The sequence below is a fragment of the Aquila chrysaetos genome, chromosome Z, assembly GCF_900496995.4.
Source record: "Aquila chrysaetos chrysaetos chromosome Z, bAquChr1.4, whole genome shotgun sequence".
NCBI lineage: Eukaryota > Metazoa > Chordata > Aves > Accipitriformes > Accipitridae > Aquila > Aquila chrysaetos.
The window spans coordinates 70085225-70110194 of NC_044030.1; the positions used below are offsets into that span (position 1 = coordinate 70085225).

The 24970-nt window shown below is 44.8% G+C and overlaps 2 long non-coding RNA genes across 3 annotated transcripts; both read right to left on the bottom strand.

Annotated features, from left to right (window-relative positions):
* Nucleotides 1-204: 204 nt before the first annotated feature.
* LOC115337400 lies at nt 205-15641 on the bottom strand. The gene is made up of 3 exons (XR_003922131.1): nt 15348-15641; nt 1387-1483; nt 205-280 (listed from the first exon to the last, which is right to left on the bottom strand). It is a non-coding gene; the product is annotated as an uncharacterized LOC115337400 (long non-coding RNA).
* A 3293-nt stretch (nt 15642-18934) lies between these two features.
* On the bottom strand, nt 18935-19875 carry LOC115336987. Of its 2 annotated transcripts, none has more exons than XR_003922004.1 (2): nt 19646-19875; nt 18935-19080 (listed from the first exon to the last, which is right to left on the bottom strand). It is a non-coding gene; the product is annotated as an uncharacterized LOC115336987 (long non-coding RNA). The 2 variants fall into 2 exon arrangements; XR_003922003.1 differs by having other exon boundaries at nt 18935-19083.
* Between the last annotated feature and the right edge of the window lie 5095 nt (nt 19876-24970).

The following is a 24970-nucleotide window of genomic DNA, read 5'->3' on the forward strand; positions in this document are numbered from 1 at the left end:
ATTTAGTTTCAATTCAACATGCAAATACTTTCATTAATTCATTTCTGAAAGCAAACCTTAAATGTATAGAAACTGCTCAACACAATTTAAAATAGCAAACTGTGGAATCTCACACCTGGATTGTACATTTCAAAGATGGTAGAAATGTACTTTTAGAGTAGAAATACATGAAGTTTTGCTAACACCTCCTTTAAAGTATTGTACCTGGGTTTTACGTGCTGTCTTTCTGATGAAAGAGAAAAGATGACTGCTTTGTACTTTTCTACCTCCCATTCACAATCTGCATGGAAAACATCACAAAAATGATTAATAATAATTAGATTTTAAAAACAATAGTTAATTACTTTATTTGTCTTTTGGAGTCAGCATGAACAGTGATCCTGCCTACTGTTCCATGGGCTGGACACCTATTTTTTTGCTGCTTGTTTGTGAAAAATGAGATGCTTAGGTAGCAACCTTACTCCAGGATCAGCTATTTAAAGTTTTGCTGTAAAATAGCGAGAGCTGGCAACAATGCAGTACAAACACAGCATGAGGTTTTATGAGAGCTCAATCTTGATGGGGGAAGATATACAAGTCGTGAAAGATGTCCCAAAGGACTGAAAGTTTTTCTGTGTTTTTTTCCCAAATGTGGAATGAAATCCTGAAGTATTTGTTTCTAAAATCTCTGCTATAAACTCTCCCTTCCCTATAATCTTGTCAGCTCTGGGGCAACAGAATCTCTAAGGTCAGCCTTGCTGTTAACTACAATGCTTATATTTCTCCTCTATTTCATGGCAGTAGAAAGGAATGGATGATTTATTTTTAGTGAGTTGCTCAACCCTACACAAGGAACTCAGTAAGTGACTTTTTTTTTAAAAAACTGACAGGATTGCCAGCAATAGCACTGCTCACAGTAGTATTAACTACATCTATAAACCCCAGCACCACTTCTCTTGGCTCAGCCACAGTCATATGTTCTTCAATTTTTCTTTCTGATATTTCAGGCTCTTTTTTCCACATGTTGAGTAATGTGCAAGAGAAACTGGCATGTGTTATGAGACCGGTACAGCATGCATGGGTGAATTAGCTACATTATCAGTATAAACGACAAAAAAGTTTTCTGACCCATAGCATATGTTTGGGTGAGAAGAGAGAGATGCAAGAGAAAGCAGTAATTATATGATACTGCTATTCTGTCTTAAAACAGATGTTTCTTTTAATAAAACAAGAATAGTAATAACAACAACAAAAAGTTGTTTAGTGTTCAGTATTCTTTTCTTAAAGAAAAAAAAAAAAGTTTGTTTCTTAGGGAAATTGAAACATTTTAAGGGAGGAGTCTCTTCTCCATTCCCAGACTAAGAATTTAAACTTTCATGTCCCTTACCGTTAGTGGAATTTACTTACTTAAATCTGTCTGGCACTGATTGAAGAATCAATACTACAGTATTCATATCAGAAGTCTCACTTTCCACAAATAAATCTTCAAACACAAAATAAAAATCTGTAAACCCAGAAACAATATTAAAGCAGAACCCAGAAGATGGTGTCGTGGATACTTTAAGCGATGTTACAGTAAGGATGCCATTAAAAAGTTTTCTGGATATACAGATGATTTTTAACATGCAGTTGTCTCAAATAATATTCCATAAAAAGGAAATAGAAAGTAAGCTTTATTGTGTGTGGAAATGACTCTTTAAAAGGTTCTTTCAATTACAATATATCGAAGCACGTCTGTAAATGCTGACTGCAGTAGTAAGTTCATTTTACAGCCAGTACATGAGAGCTGGAATTGTTGATCCCAGGCAGCTGAGAATGGCAACGCCATTCATTAAATCATCAGGCAGGCACCTTTGAGGTTTCTCTCTTCCTGTCTTGCAGATTTGCAGGAAGGTTTACATAAACAGTCCAGAAACCGTTTCATTATCTTTCCTCAGAACTCTCTGTCAAATGGCCTTTTGCCACAATGCCTCCACAGGGCAGGGTGGAAATCAAGCTCCTGTTCCACGGGGCTGCCCTGGCCGCAGGGCTGCTGGTGGGGGGGGTGCAGGGCACGGGGGCCACGGCACCCTCCCTCTGCACGTGGGACGTGTGGTACCCCACAGCAGCCGCTCCGTCCCCAGATGGAGGGCAGAGGGGGTGGCTTGGATGGGAAGGTAGGTGCCTCAGTTAGAAGTGTAACAGCCCGTCCCCCAACCCTCCCTCTGTCCCTCTGCTCTGTCCCCTCTGTGTCCCTGTGCCATCTTTTGTTTGCTGCTTGAGCTAAGAGTCGCTTGGGATGGGCTTTTCTCTTCAGGGTCCTGCACGCTTTGTCCTCAGCTACTGTTCTTCTGCACTCTGGTAGTAATGAGTATGACAAACAGAGGTGTTCTCTTGGCTTTGCTATCACTACAAGACGGGACCTCTCCAAAAACAGCACCCTGGGCTCACTGGGAGCCCACTCACCTCTCCCGCCCTGGGGTCCCCGCTCGTGGCACTGCAGGAGCCGTGGCTGTGGCACTGCGGTAGGGCAGGGTTGCACATGGAGCAAGGTATTGCGAAAGATGAGGAAAGCGATGTTTCACTGGGGGCAGAGGTTTTCAGCAGGTGGTTCTGGGGTTGCTTGTTATTGGCAAGAGATTTGCAGAGTCTGCATGGGATTCCTGACATGTCCTCATTTCCTCCCACCAGGTTTGAGGTTTAAGTAAATAAATAAACTATAAATGACAAAGGAAAAGGCCAGGAGAGTGTTCCGGCTGTCATGATGCAAATCCAGAATGCTTTCGACTCCAGCGGTGTTCCGTTTATATTAACAAAGGAAAATACAAAGCCATATTTATGCAAAAAATACTAAAGAGCTGCTGTGTCAGAAAATTATTCTCATAACCATCATTGTTTATATTACTTTCTTTCTCTACATAATTTACAACATAATCTCAGCAGAATGTTTCCTGTATGAGGTAAAGCATTTATTTTTTAATTATTTTTATGGCACCAACTAAAGGAAAAAAGGAAGGTACATAGCTGTCATCAGCTATTATTCCATTGCCTCCCGATCTCTTTGAACAGCAATACAGTCTAGTCACATATTAATTATTTATATTGAAAGACTCCATTGTGTACAAACAATAACTTTTGAATAAAGTAGGCTGAAAAATGTTATTTATATTTTGGCATCAAAATAACTGGCCTAATTTTTAGATATGAGAAATATCTCCACTATTACTGACATGAAGAGTGCAAACAAACTCTCCAGCTGGTAGATCTAAATGTTGGACAAGATCTGATTCTGATACAGCAGGCTAAAATCAGCTTCAGCCTCCAGTTCAAAAAAACAGCTTTTTGGTTAACTGGACAGTAAAATTCAATAATACACATACACCAAAGCTGGGTTATTTATTCTGATATTCAGTTCAGTTCAATATCTATCCCCATGTGGGGTTTTTTTTGGTGTAAGTTGTATTGTTTGAATGTGTGTTGTGTTATTACAGAGACAAATTTTAAAATCAGAATTTTTGGAGCTAAGAAGACACCTGAAAGGCTTTCGTGAAACACTCCATTATCTGGGTATTCCTGTTGCCATCTTAGCCATAGAACAGCACCTTCCTATCTAAATTGCTGTTGTAAGACTTCAGAATTAGTATCTGTGATGAAAAAGTGGTGACTTAATGAATCCAGTTCACATCCCAGAACTTCTGCTTGCAGCTTTGAGGTCTGTAATGCAGGTTTTCATGACTGAACCATTCCTGTGGGCTCCCATGTAGACAAGAGTTCACCCTCTGTTTTTGTTTCAGGCACAATGATAAGCACCAGGCAGTTTAGGTAACCTGCCATTTGCAGGCTTGATCTAAGCAGAGCCCAATTTTTCCTCTGGATGTATAATGTTCATTTGCCTTAAGGTACTTTCCGTGAAAAAGAATAGCTTGCGTAGGCCATATATGTTTAATGTTGACTGCATTTAATATACAGTAACTATCCTTCAAAAACAACAGAAAAAAATTACCCCAAGCTGAAAGCCCTCCGCATTTCAAAATAACACTAAGCTAGTTTACATAGAGACTTTACAATCACATTATTTTTCAATAACTTATTTTCATTGATTGGTCTAATAGTTTGACATGTTATTTATGGGCTACTGTGATGAATCACATCCGTTTCCAAGGTAAAGTAAGCAAATTCTCTGTTTATAGGATTAAAGTTGAAGGTCAAACTTTGATTATATTTTCTATTCTACTACAGCAATATAAAGCAAGGCCTTTAGACTTCAGAATTGGCAACCAGTCATATGAGATGCTTTTATACTTAAAAATTGACCACAAATCTTGAGTAAATCATAATTAACATCCAAGAGGCAGGAAACCTAGCAGATAGACTGAGGTAGACTTTAAGAGAAATTAGTGTTTTGAATATGCATTTAAATATTTTTTTTTTACCTTGCAAAGAGGATTTATTTATTTTTAATCTGTTTTAAGAAAAGAGTTTATGTCTACCAGAGTGTGAGAGCTGGGAAAACACTAACCTTCAATGCTTACGGTGTCATGTGGTATTTATCTAACTCACTGGCCCACTGCTGTTGAACTTCTACCAGTGTATATTTATCAGTGAGCCATTGGCAGGTGCAAGTGAAATTTGCCTCGTCCAGAAATGTAATGTATAAACAACATTTAACCCCTTTTTTAGCAACACATTATTAAAATCTGAGTTGGGATCTTGGAGCTGTTGAAGCACTAGCGACCTTAAATTGTAAAGGATGTTGTTGTGCAATGTAGTAAAAGTAATTACCAGAATGCCCTCCACTCCAACTACACACAATGCCCAGCACGCTTACATAGCCGAAGGGAGGGGGAGGAGATGGGGGAACCATTTGTGTTAAAAGATAAATGTGTGCCGGTGAGAATCTCATCCAAAATATCCCCACTAAATTATTTAACAAAAGAAGCATGAAAGGGAAGATTGTGAAGTGTATGAAAGGTTGCTTAGGAGGCTTCTTGTGATGCAACACAGGGATTGTTGCATTTAGATGAGAGGTACTGACCTTGCTTCATCACCCAGCTTTATAAACCTGTCTCTACTGTGCATGCTTTTTTTGTCTTGCAAGGATTTATGTCAAATCATTTGTTATCACATACATTGTTGTGCCAAGAATTTGCAAACCCTGGCTTGCAACTGCAGCCATCATTTTAGGTCAGGATTAGGGAATATTTCTGGAGCATCCAAGGGAAACAGGCAGGATTCTTCCTTCATACTAGAACTCTTCTTTAGAGAGGTCTGACTCATGCTTGAAGATTTTTGCACAGGGGTGCTTTGCTATCAGCAGACTCCCTCCCTTACAAGCATGGGAGGGGGAAGAAGCACCCATTCACACAGGAGCATCTCCAGTCCATAGGACTTTGTGGTGCTGGGTATGTCCAGGGACCTGTCCTGGAGCTAAAAGGGAAATGGTTGATCTTAAGAAGAAGGGGTTAGCGCAGAAAGACAGAAATATAGACCACGCTGTGGCCTCATAAGGAAAAAGATGGTGCTAGAAATGAGTGAGGCTCTGGGAACTTTGCTGTCTCTAACTGTTACTGACATAAATCTAGGAATCTCTCTAGTCCCAATTCTGGAACCCATATTGGCCCTTTTTAGCTGTCCCGGCACACTCTGATGGTTGAAAAGGATTGAGTCAACTGAGGAAACTGAGCTACCTCCTGGGTGTTATAGCTTTAGCTGTATTGAGGTAGGGTTGAGGAAGAGCTGAAAGCATGCTAGGGAAGTCTGGCAGAGCTGACTGCCCTCAGGAGATCTGGACCGGACATAGAGCTCTCACACAGTCCTGGAGAGCCAGCTAGTGACACAGGATCAAAGCTCTGGAGCCCCAGAGTGTGCCTTTGAGCTGAGCTCTGGACAAAAGGAGATACATAAATGCCCCGGTCCAGGAATAGCCTCAGGAAGCACAAACTCTGGAGCAGTTTATCTCAGAGACACAATTTGTGCCATAGCCCATACCCACAAGTTGCTGCATCCCTCTGTGCAAATGACCTGGCTGCAAAGGCATGTTTACCATAAAGACAGAATGAAGATTATATCTGTTTCCTTCCCTGAGTACTTGCTGCTTTAGACAGGGGCAAATTAACACCCTGTAGTGAAGCCAAAAGTGAATTTTGTAGTAAGGGAGCAGCTGGACCCCACGCAGCTCCTGCCAACCACCCTGTGGATGCGTCCTGCCATCAGCTATGCACTCAGTTTAGCAAGGCTTGACCCAGAGTTTACGCAGCTTGAACAAGATGCAAAGTGGAGGCCTTGCTCTCTTTTATTCACAGGCAGAGATACAGAGTGTCACACACAGCCTTGTCCTTCCTGAATAAAATTTTGCATTCTCTTCAGCAGTTCTCTCTTTATCTCTGAGTTACAGCACCCACACCAATTAAATAATTCCATCTTTGATTTAGCACACAAAAGCATTTCTCTTGTAAAGTAGGTCTTCAACTTTGAAGTTTAGTGCAACTAAAACTAAATGCTCGTAATTATGAACCCAGTGCCTCAGCTATTACTCAAATGAATACTGTCATCATGATTTAGGACTACTCACATGAGCAAGGATTTTCAGGACTGGACTCTGTATTCATTGAAGAGAAGACTGCTTTTTTTCCTACGTTGCAAACAGCAGATGGATCACAACAGGACCCTTAAGCAGCACAAAGGTGAGCAAATAGATAATGATTTACAGGATCAGAATCCTCCTGAATGCATTGCTTGCACTTCACTGATTTCTGCTAACAAGGATTAAACTGTGCACAGTTTTCTTGTGTGCTGTGACTTTTGACAACAATAAAATGTTCCCTATTGCCATATGACACAGCCAAGTCCAGATGTGCTATTTTGGTTTGAGATGGTTAAACTTTTTTTGTTACTATGGAGATTATCTACTGAATGGTTTACTTACCACCCCAAAGCTGTCATCGCGTACTGTTTAATTTATAAAGCTGGTCCAAATCTCAGTGGAAAAAAAAGTCACCAATATTTCTCACAACTTTCTTTGATTTATTTTTCAGTGTCAGCCAAGACATAACATTTATTATGATTCACCTTAGCATGATGACATTTCATTTTTCTTACTGAAGAAGATGTTCCTGAAAAAGGAGATCAAAATCTCCTTAGCCTTCTGGATATCACATAATAAATGAGGGGGTCTGTTTTTCCTCAGTGCCTCAATAGGAAGAAGTGTTTATGTTTCAGGACCAAGCCCCCACAGAATATTTACAAAATTTCTTGCAAGGTGTTGAGCCATAAATCTGAAGTTCGAAACCTACATCAAATAGAAATGAAGGCCTATAAAACACAGTGTAAAACAAAAAGTCAGAAGAAAAAAATGTAAATATTTTTAAGAATTATTGAAATCCTTAAGTGTCTTCCTCATAAATAACACATAAAATTAATTTTATCAAATGGAGTTTGGTGCTAACTTTCTAAATATTATAAATTAATTCAATATTTTCATTGCACTGTGCTAAAATAAAAAAGTCAAACATTCTAGGGTTGCTATAGATAGCCAACCAAAGCCCATTCCACTCTTCCTTGAGAGAGAAAGAGAGAGACTTAAAATAGCATCTGCTTTACATAAGAAATTGTTATCGGGAGCTAAAACCCTAAACTGAAAGTTACTTTGAATTTCATTATAGTAAATGAATATGAATTTATTTTATTAAGGAGAAAAATGTCTTTCAGAAAGCTCATGGAAAACAATCCACAGTAGGATATGACGCCAGATGATCTTGCCATTCAGTAATTAGACTATAGTTCCTTAGAAAACAGCATCACTCTCATGATCATTTCATAATAGCACTTGCTTTATCTCATCCCACGATCTGTAAAGCATACTAGGATTTTATTGCCTCTGGAAAGACTAAGAAAAATGTCCTGATATGTTTATATATAACTGATATTTGTTGAAGCATGCATATTTACTTTTCTGTATTTTTTTATTTATTAGGATTAAGAAATTGATATTATTTAAATTTATACTGAAACAGAATAAATATCATCTTATGTTAAGCACTGTATCCACAGGGAAACAGAATTTCGGAGGCATTTCTATTCTGGGGCTCAGATCACTTCTCAAGTCATACAAAGGCAGATGTCATAGGGGTCATATAAAGGTCTCTACTCTGATACTAGATTTAAGGAGACACTCTGTGGGAACACCCATGTTGGAAGACCGTGGGCTTTAAAAACATGTAGCCTAACATGACTGCGAGGACATGAGTAGTTAGACAATATCAAGTTCTTACAGAATAGTTTCTGGTTGTCGTGGAAATGTATTCTACAAAACAGACATTTCATTGGTGCAACCATGTTCATGCATGAGTGTGAGGTGTCAGTGCATCATGTGCCTTAGAAGCATAAAGCTGTTTCATTTACCCAACCTTATATTTTCTTAGTGAGTTCAGCATCTGAAAACCTCCATCCCTTGCTTCTACTCAGAGTCATATTCCTATCTCTTACTTCTTCCTTTCCCTCCCGCACGTCAAACAACTACTTATTCCCCTGGATTTTAGACTAGTGCCAGGGAAGCTCGCTAGCTGTGGCTTCACAGTACTGGCTATTCAGTGACTTTATGCAACTTATTCTAGCTGCCAGTGCCATTGCACAAACACATATGCCAGCACAGAGCAGAGGAGAGGTGTGAAGGTGGGAATAAGAGACTGGAAGAATGGAGAGGCCGGGACGTTGTACAGCAGCAGCTTCAGTTCGTGTCCCATTCCTCACTCAATCTTCCTTGCACAGTACTTTACTCACATCTATACATCTCCAGATGCAGCTTCTATTGGTCCCAGCTATTTCACAACTAGACACTTAATTGTCCCTTTCATTTCAAGTGAAGGAAGGAGATTTAACACATCTGTTGGTCTTAATCTATTCCGTGGTTTGCCCACAGTTCAAAGGTTCATGTGGTGGCTGTCTTAACCACTGCTAGGGGAGCAATACAGAAGCTCTACAGTGAATGAAGGGGTTGTTTTTAATTAAATAAATATGTACTTCATTGTCTCAGCTGATCCTGATGTTCTGTATCAGAAGACAACATCTAACACATCCAGAACACATACATTCCGCTTCTGCCGTGTAAGGTACAAGTTGGAGCCACCAAATGGGAACCGCCTTGTGCTTGCTCCACACCAGGACTGCACAGGTGGGAACAGGGAAGCCCTGGGCTCATCAGGTAGCTGGGGTAGACAGCCAGGTCAGGCTTGGAGCACTGATGGGTTAGGAGGTTTACAACAATACAGGAACAGAAAATAGAAAATTAGCATTTGAAGGCTATAATTCAAGCCTGAAAGTAGAAGAAAGAAACTGGTCAGGGGGTTGAAATAGTGAGGCACTGATGGCAAAAGGAAGAAGGGATGCCTGCTTGCAGGCAGGTGGTGGAAGGGCTGGTGTGTGGGTGGCACTGGACACCCCCCCCCACAGCCTGGGGGGGCTCCAACAACCAGCTAAACAAAATGGTGCTGGAGCCAAGGGGCTTCCCCAGTGGGGTGCCTCCCCTCCGTAAGGCTGACTTGCTTTCTGAGTTCTCTGGCTCTCAGCACATGGATCTCTGCACCTGACTCCCTTGTGCAGTGAAGATTGGCCCTAAAACTCTCTTACGTCACTCTGAGAATGAAATACAAATAAATCCAGATTAAGGCTTGTTCCTACTGCCAGCGTGGGATAAAGCTTTACTTTCCCTGATACGTGCACACTCACACACCACATATGCACACATGGTTGTTCCACCAGCTCGAGTTACCCTCACCGTACGCATGGAAGGCCAGCCTCATACAAGTGACCCTGCTGTAACCATGTATGCTTCATCACTCTGCCTCTGATCAACATATATCCTGCATGTAACTTGTGCCGCCACTTATCTCACAGCTGAATTTGGCCCAGAAATGTCATTAGTATTAGGCTGGTTTTTTTTACATTCCACATTTGTCCAAAGGTCTTTGGTAACAGCATAAATCGCAGCCAAAGCTTAATGCTAATCTCCTGAATTTTGAAAGCACAACAGGCAAAGTCAACCCCTGAATACATCCGAAACACAAGCACTTGGGATACAAACATTCACAGGGAATAACAAAGAAAGCCCTGCCATTTCTACAGTCAAATAATAGCACTAGTGCTGAACAGAATAATTTTAGAGAGCAAAAAGGTAGCAAGATTAAACATATACCTGATTAAAAGGGACTCTTTGTTTTGCCAAATGCTTGGGCTTTTGTTAGAAACAGAGAAATCCTTTCAATTGTGTGGGTCAAAATTTATGGGCACAGAACCAGCAGAAAGTGTAGGACATGATTTTCTGCAATAGGTGGCTAAGCAGTTATTTATCTGCAGTGCTTCGACAATGGAGAGTTGGTTTCTATTTGTTGATGTGTGAATTACAAGCTGGGGAAAAAAAAACCTGCAAAGATCTCACTTGGGTGCACCTCAGTCTGCTGCCAAAACTGAGGAATACCTAAACCAGAATTTATTTACAAATAGGTCCTTCCTTTTTGCACAGTTCATGCTGTTCAGAGTGAATGGCTGTGTCCTACTGCTAAGTATGATGTCACATCTCTAGTCATCCTTTCCTCATTTAGTCACATGGTGAAATTAAAATTGCATCTAGACCAGTGTACACAAAACCAGACCTATTTCCAGAATTACACTGCAGAATTAAGACTTTAATTGCTTGGCAAGGCAAGCTTCTCACTCTTTTATTTATTTGTCTTTTTAGTCAATGAGGGTACATTCTCCTGCAAGTAATTAAAAAAATATATCCAAACAATGATCACTCCCAGGAGACAGAAATGAAAAGTTGTCCCTGGTGACAAGTGATAGTAAGCAGGGAAAGGGGATTCAGACAAGATGGGAAAGACCATATTTTCATCTAATCTGACCATCACAAAACACTGATATACCTTTTCACTTGGTAAATGTCAGAAATCTTGCCATTGGTTTTACATGGCCTGCCTAGCACAGGATAGAGAAACACTGCCCAGGGTCCCAGACCACTGCTCTAGCCTCAGAGCTGTCCTCCACCTGCACCGTGCCAGAATCTGCGAGGGACGCCCGCTCACTGCCTGGTGTGCACAGGAATACCAAAGCCCGCTCCAGCCCCCTTCTTGCCTCTGCGTGTGGCACAAGAGGCAATAGTTCCCAAGCATCATGGGCCCAGGCCAAGCATCGTGGCAGTTGAACAGCCCAAATCACAAATTAGCCCTTTGCAATGACTGATGCAATAGGGCTTGATTCTCACTTCACTTACACCAGGCTTGCACCAAGTAAAGCTGCATGGACTTTTACTGAGGTAAATTTGATTTACCCTGGTGTAATCAGGAAGCAGCTTTTCTCAGTTACCTTCCAAGTTAGGGGATTGCCCTGGCAGAGCAATATGAGAAAGGATGCATCAGCTACCTGAGAGTACCCTGCTCACAGTAGTGCTAAAAGCTAAACAGTGTCATCTGTTTCATATTCTTCCTGAGTCTTCAAATCATATTTTAGAAAGGATACAAAAAACTACTGTTAAGAATCCAGCCCTGCCAGCTGTTCAGTCCTTTTCTAATGCTTACCAGTCATGATCACAAACAGTTGCATGGCGTGGAGCATAAAGGCAACACTGTTGAGGTTTATCTGGCTGATCTACAGGCGATCAAATGTAGACATCAATGATCCCCCTCCATCTCGGTCCTTCACTCTTCTGTCCTAGCACTGGCAGAGCTAATAATATGTTGGCATAACATGCTGTTTAATCAAGATTTGCTGAGAAGCAGTTCGAAGTGTGTGTGTGTGGTGTGTATGTGTGTATACACAGATGAGACTGAGAGAAAGATGATTTTACAGAGGTAAGAATATGGACCAGTTCACTTTTACTTGAAACTGTACTCTTGCCTCTGTGCACTGAGACTTTCTTAGGTCTCCCAGTCCTTTTCTTCCTTGGGGCAGCTGGCCACGGCAGCCTGGGGAACCCATAAAGATTTAAAGGACAAGAGGAGGTGGTGGGACAAAGAATGACATTTTCCAAAGCACTGCTGGAGAATATTGCTTGGTAAAAGAATAATATGTTATGTCAAGATCCCCTGCCTTCTTTTGGATCAGTGTTTTTCATCATAGCCATTTTTTTCCTCTAACACTTGTTTTCCTCTCTTTATTTTGTCTCCCATTTCTCTATTTTTTTCTGAGGTTTACCTCAGAAGTTTTATCTAATCTGTGAAGTTCTAGCTAATTCTGCTGCGCTTAAAGCGCGGGTGCAGCGGTGCTCCTAGCACTAGAGTCGCAACCAAAAAAAAATGAAACAGGAGGCAGGGTTTCCTGCTTATGAAAGAAACACCAAGCAGGGACCAGCTTTCTGGTTCCAGGTTTGAATAGTGTCTGGCAGAAGGGGGTTTGGCCTCTGACAGAATCAGCAGGAACAGCTGCAATAATATTGAAAACACAATCTGCCAGTTAATTATTCTCTAAAAGCCACTCCACTTGTCCATAACCACTCTGGAATCCATGCGCTGTATGGGGCTGGTCTTCAGCTAACATGAGCAAAAGTAGCTCCTCTTTCATGATGACAAATTCATATCGGTAAAGGACCCTGCAGCACAACTTTGTCCCATCTACAGACAATTGCACCCAGATGTTCCCTGTGTTGGTAATTTAAAATTACCCTTATAGAGCAGCTGATTCTGCTCTTTATATTTTGACGTTCAATATCATATTAATTTTCTCAGCCCCAGAGTTGCCAATACAAGGCATGTGCCATCCTGAAGTCTCATGGATGTAAAGCAGGAATTCAAGCACTTCACTGAAGACACAAAAGAGCTTTAAAATGAGTTTTAGTCCACATCAGAGTGGACACATTCTGAAATCTACTGCACACCTGTCTGGAGTGTCTTGGAGGCATTTTTCAAAGATTGAGATACACAAGTAAAGCATAAAAAATAATGAAAAAGACTAGAAAAAGTGGTTTGAGTTTATGAAGTTTTGCTCTGAAAATAACCTCTGAAGACTGTGGAAAAGAAGCATTGCTGGGAACGGGGGGAAGATTTTGCATAAATTGCTTGTTCACCTGTTTGAATGATGTAGGTTCGGAGGGGATAGGGTAGCAAACCAAGAAGACTTTATACAGGTCTTCAGCAGTCTATTTCCTAATTCTACCCTCAAGTCTTTGCCCCAACTATATCTAATTAAGAGGCTGATGCAGACTAGACTATTACCATTAAAATCAGTGATTTTTTGATGTAGTAACAATTTCAGTGCCTGATAATGCAGAGATGAAAGATTAATAAAATTAGCCCACCTAGCACTATAAGAAGAAGGGGGTTAATACCTGTTAAAAAAACCCCAGCCAATCAAAGAAACAAAACCCACCAGTGTAGTTTCTCAGAGACATGCTATACTGATGTGCTACAAATCATGGAACTGCTGCACAATACTGTGGTGTGTGCTCTGTGTGTGTGAACGAGAGACAGAGAGACTTCTTGGCCTTTGCCGTGTTATTCCCACACTGTTACAAGGGGGAAACTCAGGAGCTGTTAGACATTATCTCCCTGTAAGATGACTGTCACATAAAAATGTGAACGTTACAAATTCACTGCTGTGAATTTTAAGCAGGGCGTCAATTTTCTGTAATTCATGAGCTGGATGCTAGTCAGCCTTTGAGTCACGCTTCGGGTAGCTGCTACCGGGTGGTAAAACAGCTTGTGAAGAGGGAAAGCACAAGGCTGAACCTGATAGTACTCGAGAGCCCCACGGCAGCCCCTGGCAGTGTCCCTGGCAGAGCTGAAGGCAGTGACACTCCTCTGCGGCCGACTGCGCTCAAGCTGCAGTGTTGCTCTCAGCAGGGCTGAGGCATGTTGTAATGCCTGGAGGTACAAACTGCAGGCATTTTCCCGGCGCTGGAGAGCTACGGAGATGCGCTTTGCTTTAAAGGCTACAGTCGCAGTCAAGCAGGGATTGTAAGGCATATGGTGCGTGTGGGCAGGAGATATTTGCTTTGGTGCAAGGAGCTCATAAAGGTGTGTTTCTGTGTAACTTGCCTGCCATTAATCAAGGAAAGATTTTAGATTAATCGACCCGGTAAGCAAAGTGGAGGGAGAATATCTGCCCAGAGATCCAAAACCAGAGATCAGCCCGGCACCGTGGCCCCGGCAGCTGCCTGCCCGCCCGCTCGGCGAGGAGGAGCTCGGCGCTGTACGAGCCCTGCCCGGCGCAGCGCGGCGCATCCAGCCGCCCTCCCCCCCCCCGCCCCCACCTCCGGCGGGAGATACAACCCATTGATGCATTTTGGCCCACGCTCAGAGGCGTGGGTGTGATGTCTAAAATTATGCAGACTGGGATCTTTTTTTGATACTAGTTTAAATGACTGGTAAAATGGGGAGGAGGGAACAATAGGATTTTGCCGTGCGGGGTGATATGCGGTGGAATAGGATTAAGGAGGCCAATAATTACGTGGAAGAAGCTTGTTTCCTAACCTCCTACGTGATGGAGTGTAAAGTGTAATTGTAAATTACAATTAGCCGGAGAATAAAGGTGTCCCCGGGAGCGGGGTGGAATTTCATCGCGGTGTATCGATGAATATTAAACCCCAGCGGCTTGATCGGCACCACCGTGCTACGGCTCTGCCCCTCCGGAGGCGTTTTGCGGTGGGGCTGAGCCGCGGCTGCCGGGGGGGTCGCGGGGAGAGGGCGAGCCGCGCCAGAGGGTCGGCGCAGCGCCGGCCGCGGGGCGGCGCGGCGCGGCGCGGAGCGGAGCGAGGCGCGGAGCGGAGCGCGGAGCGGGGCGCGGAGCGGGGCGGGGCGCGGAGTGGGGCGCGGAGCGGGCCCCGGAGCGGGGGGCGGAGCGGGGCCGCCTCCGTGGCGTCCGGGCGCCCGCGGCTCGGGCTCCGCCGCTGGCAGGAGAGGGTCAGCGGCTAATCGGATTGGGAAGGCTCCCGTAATCCCAGCCGGATCGGCGGCGGTGCCTCCCTCTCTCCAATATCACTAATGTCACTTCTATTGGCTGCATTAGGCAGATGTTCAAAAGCTCCCTCTCCCTCGCTCGCTAAATCTGATCCCCCCGTAATACTTTCACTGCTATTAAATCCACATGCACCCACTCTTCCCGCCCCCCCCCGCCCCCCCTCCTCCACCCGCCATCCCTTTTACTTTCCTGAGTGGACCCTGGCTGCGTTTGATCGCCTTTTCCAGGGCAAAACGAGATCTTCTGGCGAATAGACAATGGGATTGCCCTCCCTGCCCATCTGGTTGTCTCCCACTGAACCCTGTCTCCTCCACAACCAAAAAAAAAGTAACAAAAACAAACACACACGAAGTCCAGCCAAACTAATACCCCCTGGGATGTGACTGTTTGCTGGTTATTCAAGGGATTTAGTTCTTCGTTCATAAAAGAGAGAATTTTGAGCTTACCTCTTCGACGCACGGTTGCAGTTAGAGTGTTGGGATGCTCTAGATACCCCTATATAAATGTCTAGATGGATAAGCATACACACATCTGTGTAGACAGATCAGATACACATTTTCGGCAGGTGCGTCTTCCCCTTTTGTTTATCCGGACCGAGCTGTCTTTTCCCTAACTGTCCTTTTAGAGAAGGTTAGGGAACATCCAGCCGCACTGGCTTTTAACTTCTTATTCTTGATCAGTTTTCCCTGACACTCTTTCCCGCTTCACTTCTACTCTTCTTCCTCACTTTTTGCAGTCTTTTTTCGTTGTACTCGCCTTTCCCCCTTACAGGGTCACAATCCCCTTTGTAAGTGTGTGTTTTATCCACCCCCCCCCCCCCCCCCCCAGCTGTCCTTTTGTTGTTTTCCTTGACTAACCCGCAGAAATGAAACACATATGCAACTCTGTCTCCTTGCATTTTCAGATGTTTCTCTCACTATTGTCTGCTACAACTCATTGAAAGTGCAAAGTGAAAACAGATGTATAAAAGATAAAAAATATACACATACACGCACCAAGTCCATGGCGCAGAGAATAAATCTGGTAAATCCCATCAGAGAAAGAAAGAGAGAGAGGGAAAAAGAAAGGGGCGAAGAGAAAGGGGGGGGAGGAAGAGAGGAAGAGAGGGAGAGAGAGAGAAAGAAAGAAAGAAAAAGAAAGAAAGAAAGAAAGAAAGAAAGAAAGAGAATGAAAAAAATTAATAAATAATGTGCATCTTGGGTTCCTAATTAGCACAAAAGGGCATTTTCATGAGATTTGATCATTTCCCTCTGCCCGGACAAGAAGAAATCAATGGGGTAGGAATCTATAAATCAGCCATCATGTCAGGACAAATCAAAATAATGCTTCTATTATTTCAATCAATAAACCATTTTTATACCTAACATCTGATCTACACAATGTGTTTGTGTTGGAAATTTGCAGAGCCGCTTTGCACAAAAACAAACCATTAACATACGTGTCAATCACATTTGAAACTGCTTGAAATGGCCGGAGATTTCAGCGCGGGGCTGACTTGAAAAATGCCGGAGAAACAGAAATGCACGGGGCGGGGGAGTGCGGCTCGCGCTGAAAACACTTCTGAAAGTTTGTCGCTTCTTTATACCGCTCCCCCCTCCCCGCCCCCGCCAAGCCCTGAACTTTGCAAGCGGCCGAGTCGAGCGGGCGAGGTGGGGGGCAGGCAGGACCCCGCCAGGTCCATGCCCTCTGAGACGAGTCACCCAGAGCCTACAGAGGTCCGGCTGTGAGGAGGCCGGCACCCCTCCGGCACCCCCCGCCCGCAGGTGCAGCCCCCAGCCCAGCCCCAAGCCCCGCCGGGACCGCGGCCGCGGCCCCGGCGGGGCTTGGGGCTGGGCTGGGGGCTACGGGTTGTCGGGGGTCTGATGCTCGGGGGTCCTCTCCCTTCGGGCCAGGTCTGTCAGCGCCTCTGCCGCTACCTGTCTGGAAACTACTCCAGCCTCAGACAGGGACTGCGAACGTGCCAGATGGGTTTCCCCTACATCTTGCTGTACAGTGCTTCGCCTTGCTTGTTTGCAAATCCACCAAATAATTCATGCCAAACAACCATTTAGAAACCATTTTCTTTGTTTCTTTGAGACCCTACTGTACAGCCCCATCTGTCTGATATAAATGAATAATCCTTCTCGATACCATTCTTAATCCATTTCTTTACAGTCGAACTGGAAAGGGGGTAGAGGTGGGATTAACCATCTTTAAAAATGGACGCCCCCCAAGCAGCCACAGATCCGGCGTATTTATTATTTCAAATTAAACAGATGTCCCCCCACTCAACCCCCTCCCTTGTGGTTGGATTTAGGACAAACAGAGGCATGTCTCAGAACTAAAATCACAAGCAAAATTCTTTGGAGTTTAGAGCCTGGATTCGTTTTTTCAAGGGCTAAGTAGCATCGGGCATAACTCGTATGCCTCAAACAATCCTTCATTAGATAAGAAGAGGAAGAAGAAAAAGAAGAAAAAGAAGAAAAAGAGGAGGGAGGAGGAGATTTTGGCCCTGGGGGAGGGGGCCCCGTCCCGCGCTGCCTTGGGTATCCCTCCAGCGCTTCCCTTCCCGCCCGTGCCCGGTCCCTCCCGGTTTGTCCCGTGTCGCCGCGTTACAGCGGGCACGGGGCGATCATTTGTAATTCATTGTTTGTTTGGGAGGGAGCGAGGGGGAGAGCGAGCGAGTAGCAACTGGAAAGGTTGCAGGTTCCTCCCCCCCGCCCCCCCAGGAATGACAAACAGGGTGGGGAGGCTGTTTAGCTAGTAGTATACATCCCCCAAGGTTTCAGCTTTGCTAGCTTTTTTTTTTCTTTTTTCTTTTCTTCCTCTAAGTGGTAATATTTTTTGACGATAATGATGATTTTCGTGAGCCTCTGGCAAGGCACCTAGGAACAAAGAACATTTGCACCTCTTCTCTTGGACAATCAGCGCCTGTTCACACCAGGCACCTTTGCTCTGCCCCTCTCCCAGCGCCCCTCGGGCTTTTTCTTCTTCTTCTTCTTTTTATATTTAAAATTCCTAATCGAATTGCTTCTTTCCCTCCCTGCTATTTTCATAGACGGTTTATTTCCCGCCTCTCCTCCCACCTCCAGATTAAACGAAAGCTTCCCTGTCTTCCCGGGGTGACGGTGGTGGTGGTGAGATTAGGATATTATTAGATAGCCAGATTCCCACAGTCAAAAAGGAAGAGAAAGGGGAAAATCTGAGGCTTTAACAGAGCCGGGACTCTTCCGCAGAAGGCGGAGGAAGCCGGCGGACACCGGTGTACAGCCCCGGGCGGCGCAGCGCGGCCTCGGCCACGCACGGGCGGCCCGCAGGCAGCCGCGGCTCCGGGGGGGCCCGCCGCCCCTCCAGCCTTTCTTCACCCACCCTCCCTCCCCAGCCCGGTCCCACTCGGGGTCACTGGGCGCCCGGGTCGGGCGGGGCTGGGAGCGGCGGGAGCTGCGAGCGCGCGCGGAGCTCCCCCCCCGGGCACGCGTGGGTTGCCCCCCACCGCCGGTGGGGCCGTGGGCTTCCTCCTCCGCGTCCGCCCGCGCGTTCGGGCAGCACACGTGTAGTTCCTCGCCTTCACCCCCAGCAACAAAGGGGGAGAGAGAAGACACTCAGCAGATGCTTACTTGTTTTTTAACTCACAGAGGATGCGAGCACATTTTCGGCCGAAAAAATGACCAGCTACGATGAATGGATTAACTAAACATTGATACTATTATTATTATTGTTATTATTATTTATTATTATTATTACTACTACTACTATTACCCTCGGGCTGGGCTGTCCGGTTCCGAGCCGAGACCTAAACATTTCTTTCCGTTTCATAATTTCAAACCGACTTAAGTGCTGGATCATCAGTTTTTCCCTTTGTCTGCCCCAGTTGTAAATAATGGCTTTGAGATTAGCTAATTACCGTGCATTAATCACTGATAGAAAGGAAATAAATCAAAGCCGGGTTCGAATTTTCAAACTCACTAGTAGAGACGTGCATAGCAACTCTATCTGCAGCAGATAGGTGCTGTTTAAATTACCGAGGCTACAGAGTAAACCACATCCACGTCACTTTAAAAAATGAAGATTTTATTTATACATACCAGTTGTGCCGTTAAGTGGAGGTTTGGGGGAATTTTTTCAGTCTAGTTTTGTAAAAAAGAGTTCCTACAATGGTGCAGTCTGAAGCCAGCAACGTTGAAATGCCGAATTAACAAACTTCTTGTAATAAAAGCAGAATATGGAGGAGACAAACAGAAAGACGTAAAAGAGAGAGAGAGAGGCACATAAAAGTCTTGTCAAAAAGACCCATTACAGTATTTCTCCTGCGACTAGATTACACAGAAACTCTGCTAACAACATTCATGTTAGATGCCGTATTTTTAAGGCTTTCACTAGCCCTCACATCCTTCCTGCTGTCCTCCCCACAGCACAGTGCATTTTGTAGCCAGGTCCTCTCAGTATTTTGAAACATTCATCTTCGGGGGTGGGGGTTAGATCAGTACATGCTAGAAAGCAACAAGCCAGCTTCTAGGGGAAGAAATCATGTAGGTCTTCAAAAAAAGTAGAGCCTGCAGGCGAAAATTCGGAGCCCCAGCCAGGAGACCTACAGCCCCCCCGCGGACACAGGCGGGCGGACACACGGACAGCCCCCCCCCAAAAAAAAGCACTCCTCCACCTGGAAGGAGGCAGCGCCCACCCCCGCCCGGGCGCTCCCCAGCCCCCAGACAGCCTTTGCCCCCCGTCCCGTCCCCCCCCGCCTTGCCCGCCCCGGGGACCGTACCTTCGCCGGGCTCCGCAGCCGCTGCCCGCGGCGGCAGCCGGGCTCTGCGAGCCGCACAGCTGCCCAAAAAGTGGAGGACCCGGAGCCCGCACAGCCCGGTTGCTACCGCCGGCACCCTTAGCCGGGCACCGCTGCCAGGCGCAGGTGGCCGAGGCTCTGCATACCCAGCCCGCCTAATGACACCGCCTCCCCCCCTCCTTTTAGTCAAGAACCCGGTAATTAATTTTAAGTTACTCCGCGTACCGTATCATTAAAAACGGGCTGGGAAACAGCGTCAGACCCCGGCAGCGGGGGATGGGGAAGGGGAGGGCGATTTGCATAAAGCTTTGTCTTTAGTGCGGGTTGAGCTGGCACGGGTTATAACGCTAATTGCACCAGATTAATGCGCAGATTGCTCTCCTCCGCGCTACAGAGCCCGGTTTAAACCCGGAGCCGCCCCCCCCCCCCCCCCCTCCTCCGACGGCCGCCGAGCCCACCCCGAGGTCAGACCTGCCGCGGCGGCCGCGCTGCCTCTGCGGGGGGAGCGCTGTGCCCCGACACCCCACACCCCCCCTTCCCTTTCCCCGGGGCGGGCGCGGGGCAGCGGCCCCTTCCCCCGCCGCAGCCGCGGCGGGCAGAGCCGTCCCGCGGGGTCCTGCTGCCACCTGGCGGGCCGCCGCCGCCGCCGGGCCGGGCCGGGCCGAGCCGAGCCGAGCCGAGCCGGGCCGGGCTGCCCCCCGCCCGCTCCCCGCCGCGCCCCCCGGCCAGGCCGCGGGTGCCCTGCTGCAAACGGACCACGACCTCAGCCGTGTAAGGGGGTCCGCGGTGTGAGCCTCCCCTTGTGCGCGGGGGGTGATGGGGCGCTGCCGCCATATGCCCCCGCCGCCCCCCGTGGCTCTAAAGCGGGGGCGCGATTTTACCAGTCCGGGTAAACGGGCCGTGAAGCCCGCCCGGCTTTCAGAGGCGGAGGAGACCTTTCAGACTGCCCTAAGCAGCAGCAGCAGTAGTATGAGTAAAAGGCTGGTGAAAGAGGGGAACCGAGGGGCCTGGTCAACACATCCATGTTGCTTTCTGACTCGGGGAGCAGAGTGGATGCAATTTTCTTCTGCCTCCTTTTTGGTGACCGTGTTCGCCACACCACTACTGCTAAGTGGTGCCTTCATCCAAGACTGCATTTCCTCCTTCATGGTGTCGCGGGAGCATGCGGCATCGCGTTACGAAATACAGCCGTGATGAGGGTCAGGGATGGGGAGAGGGACGAGGGCAGGGGAAGCAGCACCCTCGCTTCCTCAACACCCCATATAGTTCTCGCTTGAGGAACCTGACATATGATGCTTGCAGGTTAAGAGGACTAAAAAGACCTGAATTTTCAGTAGAATAGTCCTTCCTTAAGAAATTCTGCATCAGTCTTGTGCTGAGTGAGTTGAGACGATCTTCAACATTGCTAATATCTAGAATGAAAAAAATACTATTTTACTTCTAAGGTAATGAGGTTCTTCATACCTTCAGTACCTGGATTACTCTGAGACTAGCTAATTTTGCTTCTTACCTCTTTCCCTGAGCTGGCTGTTTTGGTAGAGCCAGTTGTAGACTGTAGCCAGGCCAGGCACCTAGCTGTGTGTAAGCTCATCCCACTCTGTCCTGCCAAAGGAGTGCCAGAATACAATGCCTCAGCAACTGACAATCCAGAATCTGAACACAAGCCCATTTTATGAGCCATTTAAGCTAATGAGGACGCAATGGTAATTTCTAGCAGGGGCCGAGGTGGGTAAGTGGTAAATCACTGCAGTCAAACCAGGGCTCTCCTGTCAGATATGTTACTGTGCAGCTGTGCAGATCCTGATGGCAGCCAGTTCTCAGTGGGTTCCAGATCACAACAGGTTTTCTAAATACACTTGCAGCACAAGTTAATGATCATTTTACCTAATTATTATTTGGTATAGTTAGTTACTATTAGCTTGGCATAATCAGTTATGATTAGCTTTGTTCTACGGCAGAAAAAAAAGCCGTACTTCTTCCTTCTATTACTGTGTAAGCAAATGGCACAACCAGTCCTAACTAATGGTACATTACACACTTTGAAGTACTCACTAGCCGTAAATCCCATTACAGGTGTCCAGTGGACTTTAAGTTTAGCTTGTCTCTTCCTCTGCTTGCTGCACACATTTGTGTTCTTTCATTAACTCTTTCCTAAAATCTTAAGAGTTGGATTCGTACATAAGTAGGGATAGACCATGCTCAGAATTTTTACATTTATTTCCAGATACTATTAGAAATCCACAGGTCACAGGCACTTATGGATCAAATATTCTTACATTAAAGTACTTCAAAATTCGTGTCTGATTTGTGTGTAAATTGCACACAGAGCCATACTGCCTGTCAATACGTTATCAAGCTGAGAGCAAATGGCATTCTGTGCTTTGAAGACTGATAGCTCTTGTATCCCTTCTGTTACATCCCCCATCATCCCATTTCAATTAAGACCTTTATTGACCCCTAGGAACTCCACAACAGATTCTTTCCCCAGGCAAGACAAGGGACCCCGCTGACCAAACAATGATGTGAATGTTTTCTTCATTATTATTGTAGAAGTCTAAAAAATCCTGAGTGTGTTCCTTGATTCTTAGAACATATCACTGCAGGAATTGCTCCTAATCACCTTTAACTAGGAGTCATTTATTAGACTCATTGAGGACTAGTAACTTGGAAGTCAATGGCACTATGGCAATTGCCCCTGCTTAGGATGTGGCTCTACCAACTAGAAACATCTGTAACAAAATAAATTAGCTACAGGAATTTCACTTCTTGTTTTCCAGCAATCAAATAAAATGGCAAATAGACCCTTAATTTTTTTTTTTCTTCCATCACTACCTCTCTGTTTCCTTTTATTGAAGCTGGTGGAAATAAAATTAAATTATGAAACTCTTTGCACGATCATTTCATCACCTCCCTAGGAGAAAAACTATATATATCCCTATACACACATGTAGCACATATATATATCTATATAGAGTCTTTCTTTCCTTAAGAAAAAACCTTCCCCACTACTCTTGTGTGTAACTGTATAAAAGTTATACAGTATATTATAATCTATTTAGGCTATGGGTAAGATGTTTATTACAGGTGAGCAGATTATTAAACTATTAGTAATGATAACAGATACACAATTAATAATATCAACAGTAGAGGCTATTAGTACCATGTCTACCACAACTACAATAGAAATAACAACCACTTTCTCCCATGCTTTACATTATATACCTTTGTTTTATTCATTAATTCACAAATTAAATATTAATAAGAATCTCTCAAAAGTGTCTTTCAAATATATGCTGACATATGACTAATAACCATTCATATGTCTGTCTTTACCCCTTTTATCTGTTGTGATCCAAAATACCAGACAAATTCAGTAGCTGCTGGGCTGGTATTCTTTATATGACTATACCAGAAATGCATTTGGCCCACACACCTGCTTAATTCAACAAGTCCAAGCTGGTGCCTCACCTGCTTTCTTTATACTTTGATCACCCCATATCACTGACATTTCCACTCTGCAACATGTGTCTTTCAGCCACTAATTTTTACCAAGATGACTTAAAGACCCACTAATGTGTTTGCCTTTTCAACGTTACATCCGTGTCCCCCAGGGTTTAGTTACATCTGCTCTGTGGCAGGAAAGGCTATTACATCATTTACTTTTGTCCATGTTCTTTTTTCCAGGGAAAGAAGGTTGTGGGAGGATCCTCACATGGGTTCATACTCTCCTTCCATCGCTGCCTCATCAGTTCTTCTCCTGAGACAATTCCCTGGGCAAAACTCAGAGACAGCAGCTCAGGAAGAGGCAGCCTTTCCACAGGTGAGGACAGGACCTAAGTGCAGCAGGCTAGCCAGTGCTGAACAGGGGAAGAAGTGAGAAGAGCACTCTTGTGATGGAGACACTGGGAAGGATGTGGTTTCATAAAAATCAAGAGTGCTTGGGATCAGGCCAGTTAGAAAGAAGCAGTGCACACTAAAGCCCAGAATATTTGCCCTCTGTGAAAAGTGCAAAGATGAGAAAAAAGAAGAAGATTCCCTTTAACAAGAAGCAAACCTATTCAGGGCAATACAGCAAACCTAACCTTAATACCTTGCCATGTCTACATTTGTATCTATGGACAGTACTATGAACATACGTTTTGTTACATTATAAATTTTCCAGGGCAAGTACCATCTGTATTTGCACAGGCTTGGAGGCTGGGGACTGCAGGAGTTACCAAAACAGGCAAGCCAGGCACCTGTCTTAGTCCATTCAGGACACAAGAAATGATATCCAACAAATCTGTGAAAGTCTTCGGCCTTATGCATAGCATCACGATTACATGAATAATAGCTTCAATGAGAACCACTGCAACTGATTCTTGTAATTGAAATATAAAGTCTCTTGTATCTTAAGGGAAATTCTGCTCTTCTGCTTTTTTGTGCTTTCTCTTTCTGACAGAGTTGGGATAGATCTGGGCATTTCCTGCAATTCCAAATCCAGAGTCAAGAGCTAAGGAGGGCTGTGAAGAGGGGAGATCCAGCAGATAATAGGGTTCCCTATCATTTGGCATTTGCTCAGGAAGAGTATTACTACAGACACAGTGATTACATCAGGAAAACTCTACTTTTATGTTCCGTATGGAATTTATGTAAACCTAAACAAAATCAACACATTGTCCATATGAACCAATAACAAGACAAAAACCAACACATTACAAGATGACAATCTTCTAGAAAAGCCTAAATATTCCTGCTCTGTTATTGTGCACCCAGTGACATACTTCTCAACTGGCAGGACAAGTGAGACACAGGTAGAATAAAATGAGAAAAAAACACTGGAAAGTTTAACAGTTTGTCGTCTAGATGTTTCCACACAAAAGAGAATTATTGATGTACCTCTAAAATTGCATATGACTTAACAGCCAAATAATTGCAAAAAATGCATGTGATGGAGATTACTGCTGTACAAAAACTGTAGCTGTGCAAAGAAGGAAGCCCACGGTACCTCCACAGATTGTAGCTAGTTCACAGACAGTTTTAACACTGGAGACCTGCAAGGTAAGGCTTGATTTCTCCTGGGCATATGTAATCAGGAGCTTGTGAAACCCGAGAAAAAATTCAGTTACTGCAAATCTGTCTTGAGGAACGAAGACAGAAGCACAGCTGGCAGCACCCCACTTTGGAGACCACTGCTCTAAAATAACTTATTCGAATGTTGTATACTATCCTAAGAAATATTTTGCAGTATCTTATACAAGAAAGACCCAAGAGAAAAACAACACAGTTTGGGCTAAGGAGAAACATCTTTAACATCAGCATGTTAAA